Source organism: Eulemur rufifrons, chromosome 29 (genome assembly GCF_041146395.1).
Source record: "Eulemur rufifrons isolate Redbay chromosome 29, OSU_ERuf_1, whole genome shotgun sequence".
NCBI classification, from domain to species: Eukaryota; Metazoa; Chordata; class Mammalia; order Primates; family Lemuridae; genus Eulemur; species Eulemur rufifrons.
Genome location: NC_091011.1, coordinates 80,278,500 through 80,298,123, shown reverse-complemented (window position 1 = coordinate 80,298,123; position 19,624 = coordinate 80,278,500). Strand labels below are relative to the sequence as shown.

Genomic DNA, 19,624 nt, shown 5'->3' with positions numbered 1-19,624 from the left:
GAATCCATTGTATAATGGTCTGTCATAATCTGGTGATGCTACCATCTTGTAGTAGATCTGTTGTGACCAGAAAACTAATGTCTATGAGCAAGGGTTTTTTTTTTTTTTTTTTTTTTTTTCCTTCTCTCCTACCCAGTTTCTTCAGTGGCCCCTTGCCTACCGTTCTCTTTTTAATTCTTCTTGCATGCTTGTAGGGTTCACCCTTTCTGTCAGATACCTTGTTTTTTATAGGTCTGAATACATTCAGTCTGGCTATACTTGAATCTTGCTTCGTGGGAAACCAAGTTTTCTCTTTGAGATGGCTTGTACCCCTCTCCTCAGTCACTGTGTGTTGATCTCAAGTTGAACTCTGAGGGGGTCATCTCATTTCATGTGCTTGGACAAAACTTCATTGTAGCTGCCACATAAGAACAAAATGCTTAATCTCCCCTTGTATTTAATCAGCATCACTACCTCCTGAAAATACCCTTTCCTCAGTTAGCAGAGAAGTACCTTCAGCATGTCTCCTTACCATCTCTGGGTAACCCTTTTATCACTTTGATCTTCCTGATCAGTAATTGATTGATTGTCTATTTCTCTACTAAACTTTGTTGTGTTGTGGTTTTTGTTTTTTTTTTCTTGAGACAGAGTCTCACTGTCTTGCCTGGGCTAGAGTGCCGTGGGGTCAGTCTATCTCACAGCAACCTCAAACTCCTGGGCTCAAGTGATCCTCCTGCTGCAGCCTCCCTGGTAGCTGGGACTATAGTACGCACCACCATGCCTGGCTAATTCTTTCTTTTTTCTTTTCTTTTTTTTTTTTTTTTAGTTGTTTGGCTAATTTCTTTCTATTTTGTTTGTTTGTTTGTTTGTTTTTTAGTATAGACAGGGTCTTGCTCTTGCTCAGGCTGGTCTCGAACTCCTGAGCTTCAAGCAGTCCTCCTGCCTCGGCCTCCCAGAGTGCTAGGATTACAGGCGTGAGGCACTGCGCCCGGCCTTCTTTACTAAACTTTGAATGGTCTGAGGACAGATTCTCTTATTTTCAGATCCCACTGTTTAGTGTAGTCCCTGGCACCCATTCATGGTGTGTGTGTGTGTGTGTGTGTGTGCGCGAGCGCATGCATGAAAGAGAGAGACAGACAGACAGACAAACACCGATAGAGTCTCTCTGTTATCCAGGCTGGAGTGCAGTAACATAATCATAGCTCACTGCAGCCTCAAACACCTGGGCTCAAGTGATCCTCCTGCCTCAGCCTCCTGAGTAGCTAGTATTACAGGCATGGGCCACCATGCCTGGCCAATTTTTTAAATTTTTTATGGGGGGAGGGGCGTGGTTCTTGCTACGTTTCCCAGGCTGGTCTCAAACTCTTGGCCTCAAGCAGTCTTCCCACCTTAGCCTCCCAAAGTACTGGCATTACAGGTGTGAGCCATCATGCCCAGCTCCCACTATCCATTTAACCAGCTTTTCTTGAGCACTTGGCTAGAAACAAAATAATGAGTCAGATAAGTTTCTTGCCCTCTTGGAACCTGGATTTTGTTGGAGGTGAGGGAGGATGTAAACAGACAATATAGTACTCATGGTGAGACCCACAAGGAAATAGATAATAGGCTGAGGTAAAGAATAATTGGGAGGTCTGTTGGGGTGTGTACTTTAGGTGATCAGAAAGGTCTCTGAGGAAGTGGCATTTAAGACATAGCATGAAGGATAAGCAGCAGCAAGCTGTCTATAGAAACAAGGAAGTCAGGGTGGGGCAGAAGAAACAGCCATTGCAAAGGCCCTGGGGAGGAACAGAGCTTGTCTTTCAGGAAATGAAAGAAGACCAGTGCAGCTAGAAAGGCAGAGAGGAAGAATGTGGCAGGCCCTGTGGGCTCAGATGAGTGGAATTAGACAACTATCGCTATAGTGATTCGCATAGGTTAAGATTTGTTTGGAACTAGTACCGTCAGAACTTGTGATTCTAAATGTTTGTTTTGTACATTCTTTTTTAGAATATTAATATTCACAAATAATGATTGAAAAAAAAACCTAGAATTTCAGTCTTTGTGTGAAATGTATCTTACAGTTGCAGATACTTAGGACATTCCTTTCTTTGCCTGAATTTCTGTCCCTGGGCAGCCTGAAATATAGCCATGTTGAGAAATTTCTGTATCATGTTGAGAATTTTCAATCTTATTAACCATTATTTTCTACTGGTTGCTCTGTGTTAGCACTACTGTTGAGATGAGTACTATTAATTTAATGCCACATCCTCATCTGAAAACCAGTTCAGAATAAGCACAGCTGAGTCATTTAAGCTTGTATGAGTACAGTTTTTGGATTTTGTTGATTGATGTTTTAAGCTATTTTTTTTGTTGTTGTTGTTGAGACAGAGTCTCACTTTGTTGCCCAGGCTAGAGTGAGTGCCGTGGCGTCAGCTTAGCTCACAGCAACCTCAAACTCCTGGGCTCAAGCGATCCTACTGCCTCAGCCTCCCGAGTAGCTGGGACTACAGGCATGCGCCACTATGCCCGGCTAATTTTTTCTATATAGATTTTTTAGGTGTCCATATAATGTCTTTCTATTTTTAGTAGAGACGGGGTCTCGCTCAGGCTGGTCTCGAACTCCTGACCTTGAGCAATCCACCCGCCTCGGCCTCCCAGAGTGCTAGGATTACAGGCGTGAGCCACCGCGCCCGGCCTAAGCTATTTAGATTGTTTATAAATGTGAGGCTTCTCTCCTTCCTTGTGCTCTCACCCATTCTGTGCCCTTGGCTGCACTAGGTTGCATGTGCATTACTGGGGTTAATGGGAAGTAAAATACAGAACAGAGAGCCACAATGAACAGAACAGGGAGCTCTTACCAGCAGTCTGATCTCGGACGGTGTCGCAACCTGGCAGTGTCTTCATCTTGTAGTGGAAAAAGTACTTACATGATAGGATTGTTGAGGATTAAATGAAGTAACCTGTAAGACACTAGCATATCTTGGTTGAAATTTGATAAATATTCGGCACCTGTTAATCCTCAGCTACCCTGCAGGGTAGATATGATTGTCTCCACTTTTGTAAATGGGTTGGTGGGAGCAAGGCTTAAGGAACAGTTTCACCTGCCTTAGGCCGGTGCTTCTCAGTCACTGGGGAATCTTGTTAAAATGCAGATTCTGATTCAGTTAGTCTGAAACTGGGGTCCAGTTTCTGCTTTTCTAATAAGCTGCCCCACCTTGAGTAGGCAGACCCTGGGCTGCTTACTTAGGAAATGGTGGAGGTGGGCCTCATGTCCTGGTTTGCCCTGCTCCAAAGCCTTCCCTGTCCCATAGAACCTCTCTGACTCTCACCAGTGGAACAGGGATTTTATTGAGAGACCTGTGAGTTATTTAATAATACCTTAGACTAGTAAGAATCTGAAGTTGTATTTTATTCATTCATGCAGCGTTTACTTAGAACTTTTTATGTGCTCAATTCTGTTTTTAAAGATCTACTTTGAAGTTAGGCTAGATAAAAATGGGTGAATGTTACTTAATGTTGTCTATTGGACAATTATTTGGTGTCTTATCACCATAAAGTTAAATGTCCCATATTCCTCTTCTCTCTCCCCTACCCTAAACTTGCTCCTGCCTTCTCTGTGTTTTTGCTAGAACAGTGTCATCATCTACCTCATATACCTGATTGGAAACGTCAGATATTCTTGAGTCTCCCTTCTCCCTCACATGCAGTTAGTCATCTAGTTCTTTCAGTTCTTAGAAATCTCATTGAAATGTGGCTTCCTCTCCAGCTCTCACCTTTCGGTGCATCAGCCCCACCAGCCCCTCCCACCAGTGTCTCCCCAAGGTGCTGCACAGTCTCGCTGCAGTTCATCTTCCTAATCTCAGCAAGTCTAAGTGTGCTGCATTGTCTCCAGAAGCTCTGTGGTTTTGATAGAGACGGCATAGATGGGGGGGTTAAGAGCGTAGACTTGAACTAGACCATCTGGGTTCCAGTCCTCACCCTGCAACTCTGGCTGTGTGGGCCTGGGCAGGCTACTTTACCTATCCTTACAATAGTAACTCCTATGGCTGTTGTGAGGGTTATGCGTCAGTACAAAGGCTTAGAACAGTGCTCAGCAGATTGTAAGTGCTAAGGGCTATCTATTTCTTAATATTTGTGACTAAAAAAAAGAGGTAGCAATTCAGAGAATTAGGAACAGGCGGCACTAACAGGGAAGTTGGGCCAAATACCATCTTTGGGGACAAATCCCCTCATTAGCAACTGGTACATCAGTATAACAAGGACCTAAATATATTAAAGGTAAAAAGGTTACTTATGTACCTAACTCTTCTCAAGATTGAGGAATATATTAATAATTTCAGCTTCGTAGGTTATTAACTGAGGTAGATTAGACTAATAGATGTACCCTGTTAAATATGAGGGTACTATTTTTGCAGTAGTAAAGATAATAGCAAATACTGAGCCTTTCCTTGATTCTGTGATAAGTTGCTATTACTCCCTTTTTACATTGAGGAAGCCAAGGCGCAGAGAGCTTAAATGACCTGCTCAAGACCATGTGGCAAGTAAATGAACAAGCCGAAATTCAAACTCATGAGCCTCCTCTCCGATCACTTGAATTCAGGAGTTATTTTATTGGGAGAACTCAATTCTTAGAAAAGAGCCCTCTTCCTTTGGGGAAGGAGAGTTCTGAAATTGGGTAATTTTGTGAAATTGAGAGGCGGAGAGGTAGTTGTTATTAGGGGTTTGCTGTCCTGTGTCTCCAACGTGCGACTCTTTGGTCCTGGATTTTTATGGTCTAGGTAAGGCTGCCGTTGAGTACTTTGTTTCTTTTCAAGTAATGTTAGTGGTTCCTTTTTAACAGTAAAATGAATTCTTAATTATTCTTGGGCAGACTGCAGTCAGTTATTGGTCCCTGTCTGGATTCCTCTGTTAACTGGCATGTTTGTGGGTCACCTGCCTTTGCCACCCAGCCAGTGTGGGAATGCTACTACCTGATCAAGTCAAAGGGTGAGAAAGGTAAATTTGCTGAGTAAAACACTCAAATACAAATATTCATCTTGAAGTGTTTAAACATGCTGAGACAATTCTGTCAGAGTTGAGGGACAAATTAAGGATAAACACACTGGTTTCTCTTTAGCTTTGTGTTTTGAGGCAGTGATTATTTCCTTGGGAAAAAAATACTGAAAAGGAAAAAAAAAATTAATCATATAATACTGTATAGCTCAGAAGTGAATAATATTTACATGATCATGATAGATATTAATTTGACCAACAATGATATGACTATTTCATGGATAGGGAGAGGGAATATGGGGGTGAGGTGAAAATCCTGATATTCCAATATGAGAAACTCATTTGTTAATATTTGAAACTAGAAAATCAAATAGTATATAAGAATGTTATGTATATTTTGAATTATCTTCCATATTTTGAACTGTTTTCTATGAGATATCTCGTTTAAGGGTAAACTCTATGGCTTTTAGTAAATTGGAGTGTAACATGTTTCCTAAAATACTGAATATCTGTTGTTGAGGGACTTAAATCCATATAATTCTTTTATGAGAACTCATTTTGTATACTGTAATAGTATAGTAGTTATATAAGGAGCTATTTAAAATATCTGGTCTATCTAAGAAATAAACTAACCTCACATCCTATTTAGGACATAGATTTAGAAGTACAGATACTTTTAAGTATGTAGAAAGGCAGGTACGATAATTATTGCTTGTCGTTTGGTTAAGTGAGGCCATGTCAGACTAAACTTTCCATATTTTTAGCTTTTTCTGTTCAGGTTCTGGAGATAGGAGTTAACGTGAACAGAAAGTGAGGTTAAGTGAGATTTAATTGGTTAGTCTTGTCTTTGAGAGACTTAATGAAAGGTGCTTCTTATCTTAGTGCATTTTTGTTCATGAATCCTGAGTACATACAGGTGTTGTGTTAGCAAAGCAAGAAGGAAGGTCCTCAGAGTGAATCTTTGTGAAGGGCATGCATTTCCCTTGGGGGACCTAGCCAGGGCTGTAGTTGGGTGGTGAACAGCACTAGGCATGCCATTTGAGGTTCACATGGCAATGGGGGTTATGTTTAAAGGTGAACTCTGTTTCACTTTAAAAGTGTTAGTACCAATATTGGTGAGAGTATGAGGAAAACAGATATGCTCATGTTATGGTGGTGTGAATGTAACTGGATGCAACCTTTTTGAAGGATATTTAGGCAATATATATCAAAATTAGATATATATCCCTTTGGAATCAGAAGTTCCACGTCTAGAAATTGCAACCAGGTTCTTGAAAAAATATACCAAGAGACATGTACTGAGATGTTCGTTGTAACATTATAATAGCAAAAAAAACCTAACGACAACCTGCCTGTTCACTAAGGATGCTTAAATTATGGTATATTGATATTATAAAATCAATAATTTTTAATAAGTTAAAAATTTATTTTAGAAAGCTTAGATCTATTTGTCCTCATAAAGATGTCCTCCATATATTGGTTAGACAGAGGTATTTACAGAACAGTTTTTACCTGTATGTCTGTATGTATATGATGACATGAATGTGTGTATGTATATAAATATTTCCATGCGAAGAACATAAGCATTGGTGGTGTCTGGACAGTGAGAGTAAGGTTGGGGGATGCAAAGGCTGGTTTAAGTCCCACATGTTTTAAAAGACAAAAAAGGCCTAAACTCAACACTTGATCTGATGAGGTTATTTAGTTGTATTAAAAGGTAGTCTGTCAAGTCTTTCAAAGCGGACTCTCAACTTACTCTGCCCTCTTGATTGCAGCACCAGAATGCCTCACTTGGTGGCACCTGAGCCTATCAGTTCTACTTGTCCCCATGGTACAGACACGATAGAGGGAAACCCAATAGTTTTGTCACCTTTTCAATGTCAAATTTTCTTACTATTTATACACCCACTGTTGTACATGTGACTAGAGTTGTTTTCTCTTGTTTTGCTAAATAACTGATTTTTTTTCACGTTGTTCAGTTATTCAGGGAGTACTCCTTGTGAGAAGCTTGGTTTTTCATTTCCTTCCCATACCTCATAACAATACAACCTTTATTCACTTACATTTATGCATATTTAAGTCTCAAACTTCTATTTATATTATTAGATTAGCTTCCATACCACTTACCACTCCCGTATCTCTTAATTGTTATGTGTTAATCATTTCTATGGGTCTTGAGCTAGCAGTCTTACTGGCATGGCACTCCAGCTTTCCCTCTTGAGCTCTATCACCTGTTACTTGTATGATGCTGAAAATAGCTCTAACTGCTCTTGTTGTTGTATCACATTGCACACCTAGTTACAGTCTACTTTTACCTCTCTTCTCTTGGCTTTCCAGGGTTTTCTGCTTATTTACTCTTATTGGGGTGATTTTCTTATGGTATTTCTTTAAAAGCAATTTTTTTCATATAAAATTTTCATTTGCTTATTTTCACTATGGACTTTAAAAAAACCAAGATTCCAGTTTCTTTTGAAAGTTTTCATCCCAGTTCTTTGTAATTATTCATAAAGATCATAAATACAGGCAGCTTATGATAGCTATTTGAACATATCAAATAAGGTATTTGCCTATTAACTACTCTTTCATATAGCTTTTAACTAGAATTTCAATCAGGAAGACACTGCTATTTTCCATATCTCTTTATTTTTTTAAACACTGTTTATCCATGCTTTTATCAAACTTCCAATAGATAATTGGTATTGCCTCTGATAAATCTTCCAAATGGGCAACAGAAACCTAACCCAGTTGAATAAAGGCATATTCCTTTGCTTTGGGACGCAGAATTCTCTACACATAGGTCACATTTACCATTCTATATAGTGTATTCGTCTGTAGTTTTGCTTTTTTCAGTATAAAACCTTGACAATGATCTTGAACCTGTCACCTGTTGTGCGTGTAATGCTTTAAAAAGGCCTAAGGCTTTGGTGGTCTCTTTCCCCTTTTAATTTTTATGAAATCAAAGTTGAATTGTCATTAAAGCCACTTAATATTTGGCACCTGCTATGCCTAATGAACATGAAGTAGTAAAGGAAACAGCAGGTGACAGCCATTCATGTATTCATGTTCTGAAAGAGAACTAGCGAATTGAGGGAGCGTGATCAGAGCTTTAGAGCAGTGGTTTCTAACCCATTTATATAAGGGCAGACTTTTATATAAGGGTATGTGTGTTTTACCTTTCCCTTTCTCCTCAGGATTTATAGGCATTTATATTTGAATTTTGAAGAGTTTGTTTTAAGAAATTTTCCTTGAGATTATTGAATTCATAAGATTAAGATGAGGAATCCTTGGTCTCTAGGATAGAAGCTGATAATTAGCCAGTATAGGGAAGGAAAGGAAGAAGAACCATGTTATTTATTAATTCTTATCCACCACTTTGCAGATGTAATGAATGTACTATATGTCACTATGAAGAATGCCGGAGAAAATATTTCCTTGTAAAATGTCAGTGTCTACTGTGAATGATTCACATATGCCTTGATTAGAAAGTGAGTAGGGATTTTTAAATAGCTAAATTCTATTTTCATTGAGTGGCATTGCAGTCTACATGTCAGGTGTTAGAGTAAAATCTTGTCTACTGTAAAAAAGGAAATAATGTTCTTAAAGATTTTTCAGCGGAGAGAAGAATGTTGGAAACATGTATACCAAATGCATTGCATAGCTATTCCATCAAGCCACATTAAATTTAGCTTAGTTAATATTATTGAGAAGTTGCTTTGTGATGAGCTTTGTCTTAAGCACTGTGGGTGGTGCAGCAAAGAAGCATACAGCCCCAAAAGGAGGTAGGATGTTTTTAAATAGATGTTTCTTTTAGGGTTTTGCAGAGGGCCACCCAATTATTTGCATGTCTTCATATCATTTATGGGGAAATTATATGTTGTGACTTGGAAGTTTTCAAGGTTAGATGCTGTTGTCATCCTTAAGGTTGTGATTTGCTTTTTATTTCTATCTTAGCAGCCATCTGTGATTAGCTAGCCTGCCTTTGGAATGACAGAGTTCTTTCTGCTTGCTTCTCATATGAACAGTGGTTTCATCTCCCTCCATACTGAAGATTCGAAGGTCCAGATCTCCTGCACATGCCTCCCTTCTGTGCCGTAGCTTCCATGTGACAGGTGCTAGAGGCTGTGTGACAGTTCTAACTAAATGCCACCTGGAACTTTGGACATAACATATCAAGCGTAGAGCTTGTTATTTCCCTCTAGGCTTGCAGGGAAAGATTTTTGTTGTCTAAGAAAGTAATTTTATAATTTCCTGAGAGCAGGAAAACTGGACATTTTAATTAAGTACCAGGTATATCTGTTAAGGTCCTACCTTATAAAAGCTTTAAAAAAAAAAAATTTTTTTTTTTTTTTTTTTTTTTTTTTTGAGACAAGAGTCTCACTCTGTTGCCCGGGCTAGAGTGCCATGGCATCAGCCTAGCTCACAGCAACCTCAAACTCCTGGGCTCAAGCAATCCTTCTGCCTCAGCCTCCCGAGTAGCTGGAACTACAGACATGTGCCATCATGCCCAGCTAATTTTTTTCTCTATATATTTTTAGCTGTCCAGATAATTTCTTTCTATTTTTAGTAGAGACGGGGTCTCCCTCTTGCTCAGGCTGGTCTTGAACTCTTGACCTTGAGTGATCCTCCTGCCTCGGCCTCCCAAAGTGCTAGGATTATAAGTGTGAGCCACCACGCCCAGCCTCAAAAAGTTTTTAAACCATTTTTTTTAGATGTAATTTTCATTGTGGACTTGTCAATGTCTCTGGAGTATCTCATGTCTTGAGAATCTTGCAGGTCTTTATTTTTTCTCTGCAGTTCAAAGTTGTATTCAAGTTTGCAGATTTTAAACTGAATGTTTGACTAGCTGATAAATAGATCTTTGACAATGAGTGTCACCTTTCCATAGAAATAGAATGTGGTCAGATATATACCATCTTCTAAAAAAAGAAGTAAAATTTAAAAACCGAGACAAGAAATGAAACAAGGCTGGGCGCAGTGGCTCACGCCTGTAATCCTAGCACTCTGGGAGGCCGAGGCGGGAGGATCGCTTAAGGTCAGGAGTTCGAGACCAGCCTGAGCAAGCTCGAGACCCTGTCTCTACTGAAAAATAGAAAGAAATTATCTGGCCAACTAAAAATATATAGAAAAAATTAGCCAGGCATGGTGTCGCATGCCTGTAGTCCTAGCTATTCGGGAGGTTGAGGCAGAAGGATTGCTTAAGCCCAGAAGTTTGAGGTTGCTGTGAGCTAAGCTGACGCCACAGCACTCTAGCCAGGGCAAAAGAGTGAGACTCTGTCTCCAAAAAAAAAAAAAAAGAAAAAGAAATGAAACAAAAGTAAATAATATTTGTATTACAATTTTTTTCAAATGTACACAAAATTAAAGAGTAGTATAATGAATCCACATCACCCAGATTAAAAATTTACAGTTAGCAGTTTTTTCTTGTATGTCCATTTTTCTTTCTTCTTTCTGAAATGTTTAAGGGCAAATCCCAAACATTGTCATATAACTCCTACGCATATTAGCATGCCCCTCTTAAAAATATTGATGTTGTCTTAAATAACCATGATACCATTATCACACCTAAGAAATCAAGCGGTTCTTCCCCAATAGGAGGCACTACTGGGGGGCGGGGGCAGTAAAAAGAAAATAAGCACTTCTTTGGGAATAGGATATATTCTTAATGTGCTGTCATTTTTACCTTTGAATAAAGTTATAACAGGGAAGCCAAGTTGTGAAAAGTAAGCTTTTGATTAACCTTTTGTGTTATTTAAGAGAAATATACTATTTAGTTTATATATGCCAATTTATATATATGTATTTTTATATTACATCAATTTGTAATTTTCAGTTACAAATAAGCAAATGTACACTATTGCCATAAAATAGCAAAGCAGTGAACTGTGTTTACTAAGGAGCTATAATATTTTATTAATTGATAGCCTTCAATATTTTGAGGTGCTTAACTGGAATTTGAACTTCTTTGAAAATGTAAGTCTTATTTCTATTTTGACTATATTGCTTGCAAGATGACATCATTGTTTTTCCCTGACTCCCTCTACTTTTGTCTCTGCAACCGTTTCTGCAAGTGAATCTTCTCTGACTTTATAAATTTGCTTTAAAAAATATTTTGTTGGGGATAGGAGGCTGAGGCTTAGATTTCTTGTCTTTCTGATACAATTCCTTTTTCTAAAGCCTATCTAAAATTATTTTCTCTAACTTATGACTCTTAATTTGTCTTTTAAATGTTTTTATTTGGGAGTCTGCTAGCAGAATAATACATACAGAGAAAAGCTAAATTATAGTGATGATTTTCCCATTTTTTAAAATAACATTTCCTTGGATTTTGCCAATATTTACTTTGGTTTCTGACATAGAAGTTTCTAAATGAAGCATAACACTTGAGAAATCTTTCCTAAGGCTAGCATGATGTATAGTCAGCTGGTAGTAATGAATATGCTTGCTGTTTAACCTTACTTGTACTTGACTATCTATGTAAAATTTTAAAAATATATGCTACTCTTTATCTCTTAGATAATGAGTTCAGGATGTCATAGTAAGCTGTCATAATTTTATGTTCTATGTTATATTTGCCTCTGCACAATACATTTATTTTGAAATGGCTAAATTAATTATTAAATGCTACCTCCTTTACTCAAATTGTTTGGTAGCTTCAGCCACCTAAGTTGTAAACCTGCTAAATGTTGTGTTTATTCACTGGAGAGTGTCTGCTTAGAATATATTTACCCCTTTTTTTAAACATACAATTATTTCGTGAACTTTGATTATCTGATTTTTCTAGCCCACTCTAGATGCATTTTAAAGGATAGTAGCTCGGTGACATTTCCCAAACGTAGCTAAAGAACAAAGAGGAACTAGGAAAAGAACCTCTCAATGCAAAGACTTCACTGTAGCAGTATGGGCAATTTTCTATAGCAGGAAATAAATATATACCTTACTGGTTCCTAAGGGCATCATTGTATTTGTAGTACAGTATATAGCACCTGTAATCCATAATGATGACCCAGCATCAAGAACGGTTTTTTTTTTTTTTTTAAGTATTCTGTTTAAGAATATAGAAAAAAAAATTGAATTCTCAAGTTGTTACTATAAAAAAAAAGAAAAACAACCCAAAACACTTTAGAGTGTTGCTTAAGTAAATTGTAGTCATGTGGCAATTCATTTAGGCAGAGTTGTATATATTTATTTTACATTAAAAAATATTGAGTTCCAAGCTGGACACAGTGGCTCATGCTTGTAGTCCCAGCACTTTGGGAGGATTGCTTGAAGCCAGGAATTCAGGCCTAGCCGGGCAATATAGAGTGACCCCTGTCTTTACAAAAAAAAATTAGCCTAGCCGGGCATGGTGGCACATGCCTCTGGAGCAGCAGGCTGAAGCAGGAGGATCGCTTGAGCCCAGGGATTTAGAGGCTGCAGTGAGCTATGATTGCACCACTACACCCCAGCCTGGGTGACGGAGTGAGACCCTGATCTTTTAAAAAAAAATAAATAAATAAATTGTGTCAGCTCATGGGCTAGGTACTTTTGTATATATTATTTAATCCTCAATGAGAAGAATGAGGTAGTAGCCCCTCACAAAAATTCAGTTGTTTTCAAAACTGAATTTAACATCCTCCATAAAAAAACTGGTTCCTCTCTCCTGTGTTTGCCACTAAATAGTATCACCTCACCTATCTGAGTAAGGCTAAAACTACACTCAGATCTCAGACTGGCAGCTGCAGGCTACAGCTATGTTGCATCTTCATTCATGTGTTCATTTTATAAATACTGATTGAGTGCCTACTACATGCCAGGCACTCTTCTGGGCTCCAGGAATGCATCAGTGAACAAAACAGACAATCCCTGCCCCGTGGAGCTTGCATTGTAGTAGGAGACAGGTAATAAACTAAATAAAAGTAAAATATTAATAGATAGCATGTTACATGGTGGGAATGTAGGAATATGTGTTTGTAAATAAGATGGTCCCAGAAGGCCTCGCTGAGAGGGAGACATTGGAGACCATGTGCTTTGTTTACGTTGAGAAATTAGGAGATTAATGCAGAGATCTAGGTTTTTTTTTTTTTTTTTTGGTTTCTCATGAAAACAAGACGTTCTGGCAACACTGGAACTTTCTACTGGCTGTGCCATGTCTAGTGTGAGTCCTGTGATATCTTCATTTAAATCCCTCCCTGAATTTTAGTTGAGGCTTTGAACCTTTCTCTTCTGCTCTTTTGATTAACTCTGTTTATTCTCACTTTCAGCCAGTCCTACACATGACACCTGGTTTATTTTTGTAAAGCACAGTTATATGCACTGTGCGTGGAAAAACTGTGTCACTGTTAACCAGATAAAATCCATCCTTGAGGGCTCTCCATAATCTGGTCTTGGCCTACTTTCCAATATTTCCTGGGGTCTATTTATCAAAGTTAAAGTGTATTGTTCTCACCACGCCTGTAATCCTAGCACTCTGGGAGGCCGGGGCAGGCGAATCGTTTGAGCTCCGGAGTTTGAGACCAGCCTGAGCAAGAATGAGACCCCGTCTCTACTAAAAAAATAGAAAGAAAATAGCTGGACAACTAAAAATATATAGAAAAAATTAGCCGGGCATGGTGGTATATGCCTGTAGTCCCAGCTACTTGGGAGGCTGAGGCAGAAGGATTGTTTGAGCCCAGGAGTTTGAGGTTGCTGTGAGCTAGGCTGACGCCATGGCACTCTAGCCCGGGCAACAGAGTGAGACTCTGTCTAAAAAAAAAAAAAAAAAAAAAGATATTGTTCTCTATTCCCTGGACCTCTACTATGTTAAGTCTTTGCTTTAAGTGCCTTCTCCCACCTCTGTGGTCCAAATCACACTGTTAAGGAAGGCATTATGTAAATCTTCATTGCTTTCCCTACCTCTAGGCTAGAAGAAATCTCTTCCTACTCTAAACTCTATTAGCACTTTATGGAAACTCATTGTATTTACTTTTTTATTTTTTTTATTTTTTTTTGAGCCAAAGTCTCCCTAGAATGCAGTGGTGTTATCATAGCTCATTGCAACCTCAAACTCCTGGGCTCAAGCAATTCTTCTGCTTCAGCCTCTCAAGTAACTGAGACTACAGGTGTGCACCACCACACCAGGCTGATTTTTCTATTTTTTGTAGAGATGGGGGTCTCTTGCTTAGGCTGGCTCAAACTCCTGGCCTCAAGCAATACTCTTGCCTCGGCCTCCCAAAGTGCTAAGGTTACAGGTGTGAGCCATGGTGCCAGCCTTCATCTACTTAATGAACAGATCTCATGTTCTCTTGCTAGACTTTAAGCTATGTGAAGGCAGGCTCTGTTTTAAGAGTAGTATTTTTCTGCCTTATAGCACTTATATGGAAGGTTTATAGAATATTTAGCAAACCAACTCTGATTAGAAATAGCCTCTTGGGCTGGGCGCGGTGGCTCACGCCTGTAATCCTAGCACTCTGGGAGGCCGAGGTGGGTGGATCGCTCGAGGTCAGGAGTTCGAGACCAGCCTGAGCAAGAGTGAGACCCCGTCTCTACCAAAAATAGGAAGAAATTATATGGACAACTAAAATATATATATACAAAAAATTAGCCAGGCATGGTGGCGCATGCCTGTAGTCCCAGCTACTCGGGAGGCTGAGGCAGTAGGATTGCTTAAGTCCAGGAATTTGAGGTTGTTGTGAGCTAGACTGACGCCACGGCACTCACTCTAGCCCGGGCAACAGAGTGAGACTCTGTCTCAAAAAAAAAAAAAAAAAGAAATAGCCTCTTGATCTTTTGTGAATTTAATAGATCCACACTGTATATTCTCCATAACTCCATAGCTCACATTTTACTCACCTATTAATTTATACATCTATTAATAGGGATCATTAATAGATTTACTCAATTTACTCATCTATTAATAGGAATCACTAATAGATTCCTAATAATTCACATGGAAAACTTAACAGCTTTGGGTGGGATACAGGGTACAAAACTGCTTGAGCTTAGAAGATAATGACACATGTATATTGTTTTGTTGATTGCTCTTGACATTGTATTATTGCCTCCCCCCCATTGAGATAAATGAATTAAAATATGCCCTAATTCTTTTTATTTGTGTGTGTGTGTGTGTGTGTATGGATTTCATCACTGATAGAAGCCTTTTCCCCTCCTCTTATTGCCTTTCATCCTTTTCTCTATGTTTCTCTGTAGCTTTTATTTCTGCTATTTCTGTTTCTCCTTTGAATAAAAAGTTTCCCCCTCTTAATGTGAAGAATAAAAACCTTTAAAAAAAATTAAACTCCTTATTGCAACTGGGAGCCTTACTATTGGACATGACCATTTTCCCTTAACTTATTTAAACAAAGGCCCATCTTTAGTAATTATGTTGCCCAAAGGCTGTTTGTCATGGGTATATGAATACAAGCTCTTCTTTCCTCATTGTGGTTGGATTTTTCATAGACGTCCTTATGAAGCCACTTAAATTTGATTCATTCAGAATGTTAGCTGTTGATTTCCTATATTGGCAGAATATTCTTCTCTTTCAATGGAAAGTCTTTGTTAAATACTGGATCACTTACTATATTTTTCTTTCTCACACTGTTGTACCTCAAGAAAATGTTGGATCGTGTCATAAGCTATTAAGAGAGCCATAATAGCTAAGTTATTCAGAACCTTTATGCTCATGCAAAGCTAAACTTCTGGTAACTGACTACATTATTTTTTTAGAATTTTTATTATGGAAAACTTCAAACATAAAAATATCAAGAACATTATAACAAAGTCCCCGTGCACCTACCACTCAGATCCAGTAATTGTCAACTCAGGGCCAAAACTGTTTGTTCTGTACCTCTCCTACTCCTACCCACCCTGGGTTATTTAGAAGCAAATCGTAAATATTTATTAGTAAATATTTCAGTGTATATCTCTAAAAAAAAAGGATTCTTTATAAACATATTCCCCAAAGTATTATTTTTGTGTTGTTTTCCATATTAATGGGTTAACAGACATACCATTTTTTTTTTTTTTTTTACCAAGAAAACTAGGTACTAAAGATTGAGTTTCGGTTTCCCTAGTGTGATTAATCTCAAGGAGAGTTCGAAACAGACTGGTCTCTTTTTATTTTATTTATTTTATTTATTTATTTTTTTGAGACAGAGTCTCACTCTGTTGCCCAGTCTAGAGTGTTGTGGCTTCAGCCTAGCTCACAGCAACCTCAAACTCCTGGGCTCAAGCGATCCTCCTGCCTCAGCCTCACAAGTAGCTGGGACTACAAGCCTGCGCCACCATGCCCGGCTAATTTTTTTCTATGTTTAGTAGAGACGGGGGTCTCGCTCTTGCTCAGGCTGTTTTGAAGTCCTGAGCTCTAGTGATCCTCCCCCCTCAACCTCCCAGAGTGTTAGGATTAAAGGCCTGAGCTACCGCCTCCAGCCAAAATTGGTGTAAACATATAGAATGAGAAAGCCACACAACTTGCTGCTTACCTTTTGCACAGAAGCACCTTCTTCATCCCAGTTCCTCCCTTGGACACAACTCAGGGAAGGCATTTTTTATTTTATTATTATCATTAACTCATTATCAGTAAACATAGAAGACAATGATGTCTAAATCTTAGGTCCCTACTGTTAATGTCAGTCCTGTGGCACAGGCTTAGCCCTTGCCTCCCTTTATGGAAAATTTCAGAACTATATAAAAAATCACTTCTAAAATCCTGATAGACACATTTTGCCAAGAATGTCAGTTATCTCTTGACAGTTTGGCATTCACCTTTAAATATTAGATTGTTTAATCATACCATTCAGGGAAAATAAGGTGGGTGGCTGGCATTTCAAAAGTGAAATGGACTTGGGTACCTGGGAGTAATCATTATTCTGCTCAAAATGGTAATGCTAAAAGGAAAGGATTTTCTTTCTAATAGTGAATGGTTAAGTGGGTAAAAAGCTGTATTTTGTGATTGAATAACTTAGACCAGAGGTGAGTAAAATGTGATTTACAAGTTTATTTAACAAATTTTTACCAGAATAGTATCTGAAAAATATTTCATATTTTAAAGCTTTGAAATGGAGAAGGCAATGAAGGAACCTTCTAGTGAGTTCCCATTAGTCTACCAGCCTGACCAGCACATCTCAGAAATAGATCATTATTTTTGTCATTTTAACCTGCCTTCTTACTGCCTTCCTTGCCCTTGACTTTGCAGCAGAGAGGAGAGAGAGACTTGTGACCTCTACCATAAATACACAAGGTAACAGCAGTCAAGTAATTTTATATTTTTTGTGGCAAGTCATTCATTCGGTGGTGATGGAATGGCTTATTTTTAATGCAGTGTTTTTCTTTTGACTAAGTTTTTTTTTTCCGTCTGATTTAGTGTCTGTACCATTCCAAGGCAGCATAAATTTAGCACAGCTTCTCATTTTACCAACTCGGTAGAAGTTTTAAAAGTTTTATTCAGTTTATATTTAGGTTTTCATATGAAATGGACTATAAGAACTCTTTAATTTATGGTATGATGTGTAATTAAAGACAAACCCGTTGTATCTGGCATGTAAGTTGTACTAGGGACCACAAGAAAAGAGGAGGTTTGGAAAATCTTTGTAAAATAGATGTAAGCATGGACTAAATCCCAAACAAACCACAAAATGAAAGAAACCCAGTTTTATTGCATCCAGATAAAGGCTAGAAAAGTTACCTTCAGTTTTCCAGAAGTAATATCCATAAGGATAACTCATAATTTTAAATGATTAAGAATAATTCCTATAGATCATTGTCATTCATTGCAAATTAGTTCTGATAGAAAATGCTGCTTCTGTGGATTTTTACATTATAAAATTAGTTTAGGACTTTTGTTAAACTCGTTGAATCTGCTATGCTACTCTATTCTTTATTATCCTTGCAAGTTTTAGTTTTGTTTAAGGGTTGGAATATCTTCATTTGTACTACTAAAGTCAGTTGACTTCTGGATATCCCACATTGAGTAGAGGCATACATTGGTGGTGCTCTGGTTAGGAAGAGAGCACTAGTGGACACTCATAGAAGCCTGTTGTATAATTGACTTATAAGCTGTTTAACCCGTTTCCTATTGATAAATATTTAGATTGTTTCCATTTATAAATATCAAAATTCCAATAAACTTATTTGCACATGTATCAGAAGCAATTATTTTTTGTAAACTTTTTATTAAAGAATAACATACATACAAAAAGTATACAAATATTTTTGTAGCTCTGTGATAAAATCTGTGAAACTCACACATTTATGTGTATCAACTCATTCTTTTTTAAAAATTGCTGTGTATTTTTTGTCAGGTGACTATACCCCAGTTTATCCTTTTTACTATTGATAAACATTTGGGTTGTCTCTAAATTTTAACTATTACAAATAGTGCTATGAACATTTTTAAGCATGTATGTATTGGGTATACACCCAGGAACAGCGCTGACAGGCATAGTGGTATGCATATGTGCAGGTTTAGTACTGCTAACAGTTTTCCACAGTGGGTGAAACCATATCACACTCCCACTAGCAATGTCTGGCTATTTTTACAAAATAACTTTATAGAAGTAAAATTTGAATAAAAGAGTAAATTCATTTTAAGTTTTGTAGGACAGTGCTAGATTTGTCCTAAGAAGTACTAATTCATACTCCACTGAACACTGGGTTTTATCCAGCTCTTTCATTGTCTTCAGTTTATAATGAAAAAAAATCTCCTTTTTAAATTTCTTGAATGAATTGGACTTTTTATACCCTAATTTTGTCCATTTCAATTTTCTCAACTTGGATATCTTGCCTTTTTTATGTTTGAGGTGTTTATATATTTTTTCTTATTGCTTTGTTGTAATAACTCCTTATTTTAAAAATCCACATTTTTTTTCTTCCTAGTTTGTGCTTTGCCTTTGTCTTTTACGGTGTAGAAATTTTAAATGTGTGTGTGCTCATATCTGCTAATCTCTTCCTTTGTGGTGTCTGGCCTTGGTATCATTCTTAAGAAAGAAAGCCTTCCCTACCCCCAAGATTATTTTTAAAATCTCTGTTTTCTTTGAGGACTTTATTGTTTATATTTAACTTTGTTTATTATAATTGGACTTGACTTTTTCCTGACACAGGGTGCTTTTTTAAAGTTTTAAAACATTTTAAACATGTTGTACTTTATTATATTAGCATTAACTAGTTTATTTTGTAGGATGTCAGAGAGTGGCTGTTTGGGCAGGAAGAATTTAGTACACCACAGTAAGCATGCATGTGTCATTTGACCAAGTAAGAAATCAAGCCAATTTTCCTATGTGGATACTATTTGAATCCTTTTAGTGTATTTGTTATTAGTTAGTTTTCATTTAGAAAAGAATGAGATCAAATTAGCCTAGACTGAATTATCTTATTTAAATATCTCTTGTGGATACTATTCAAGGCTCTTGAGCAACAGCCTTGCCAAAAGTACATCTGGCTTCTTGGAGTCCATTCTGTGGCCTTCAGGAGGCTTGGAGTGCCAAATATTTAATTTCAAACCTTTAAAAATACCATTTATTTTCTATTTAATAGATCATTTTAAAATTTATGTTTGTTCCTCTTTTGTGTAATGGTATATGTAATTAAAATGTAATGTGCACTGCTGATTGAGGAGTTGTTCATAGCTGGTTTTCTTTTTTAATGTTACAGTGGGATTTGAGAACTTCCCAAAGCCCCTGCCACCTATCAATAGAGTCATTATTGCATTAGACAACAAAGCAGA

The 19,624-nt window shown here is 37.7% G+C and overlaps 1 protein-coding gene across 2 annotated transcripts in view; it reads left to right on the top strand.

Moving 5' to 3' along the window:
* The window catches only part of UBE2H (ubiquitin conjugating enzyme E2 H), a 98,670-nt gene that overhangs the window by 34,624 nt on the left and 44,422 nt on the right, over window positions 1-19,624 (top strand). The window lies entirely within an intron of this gene.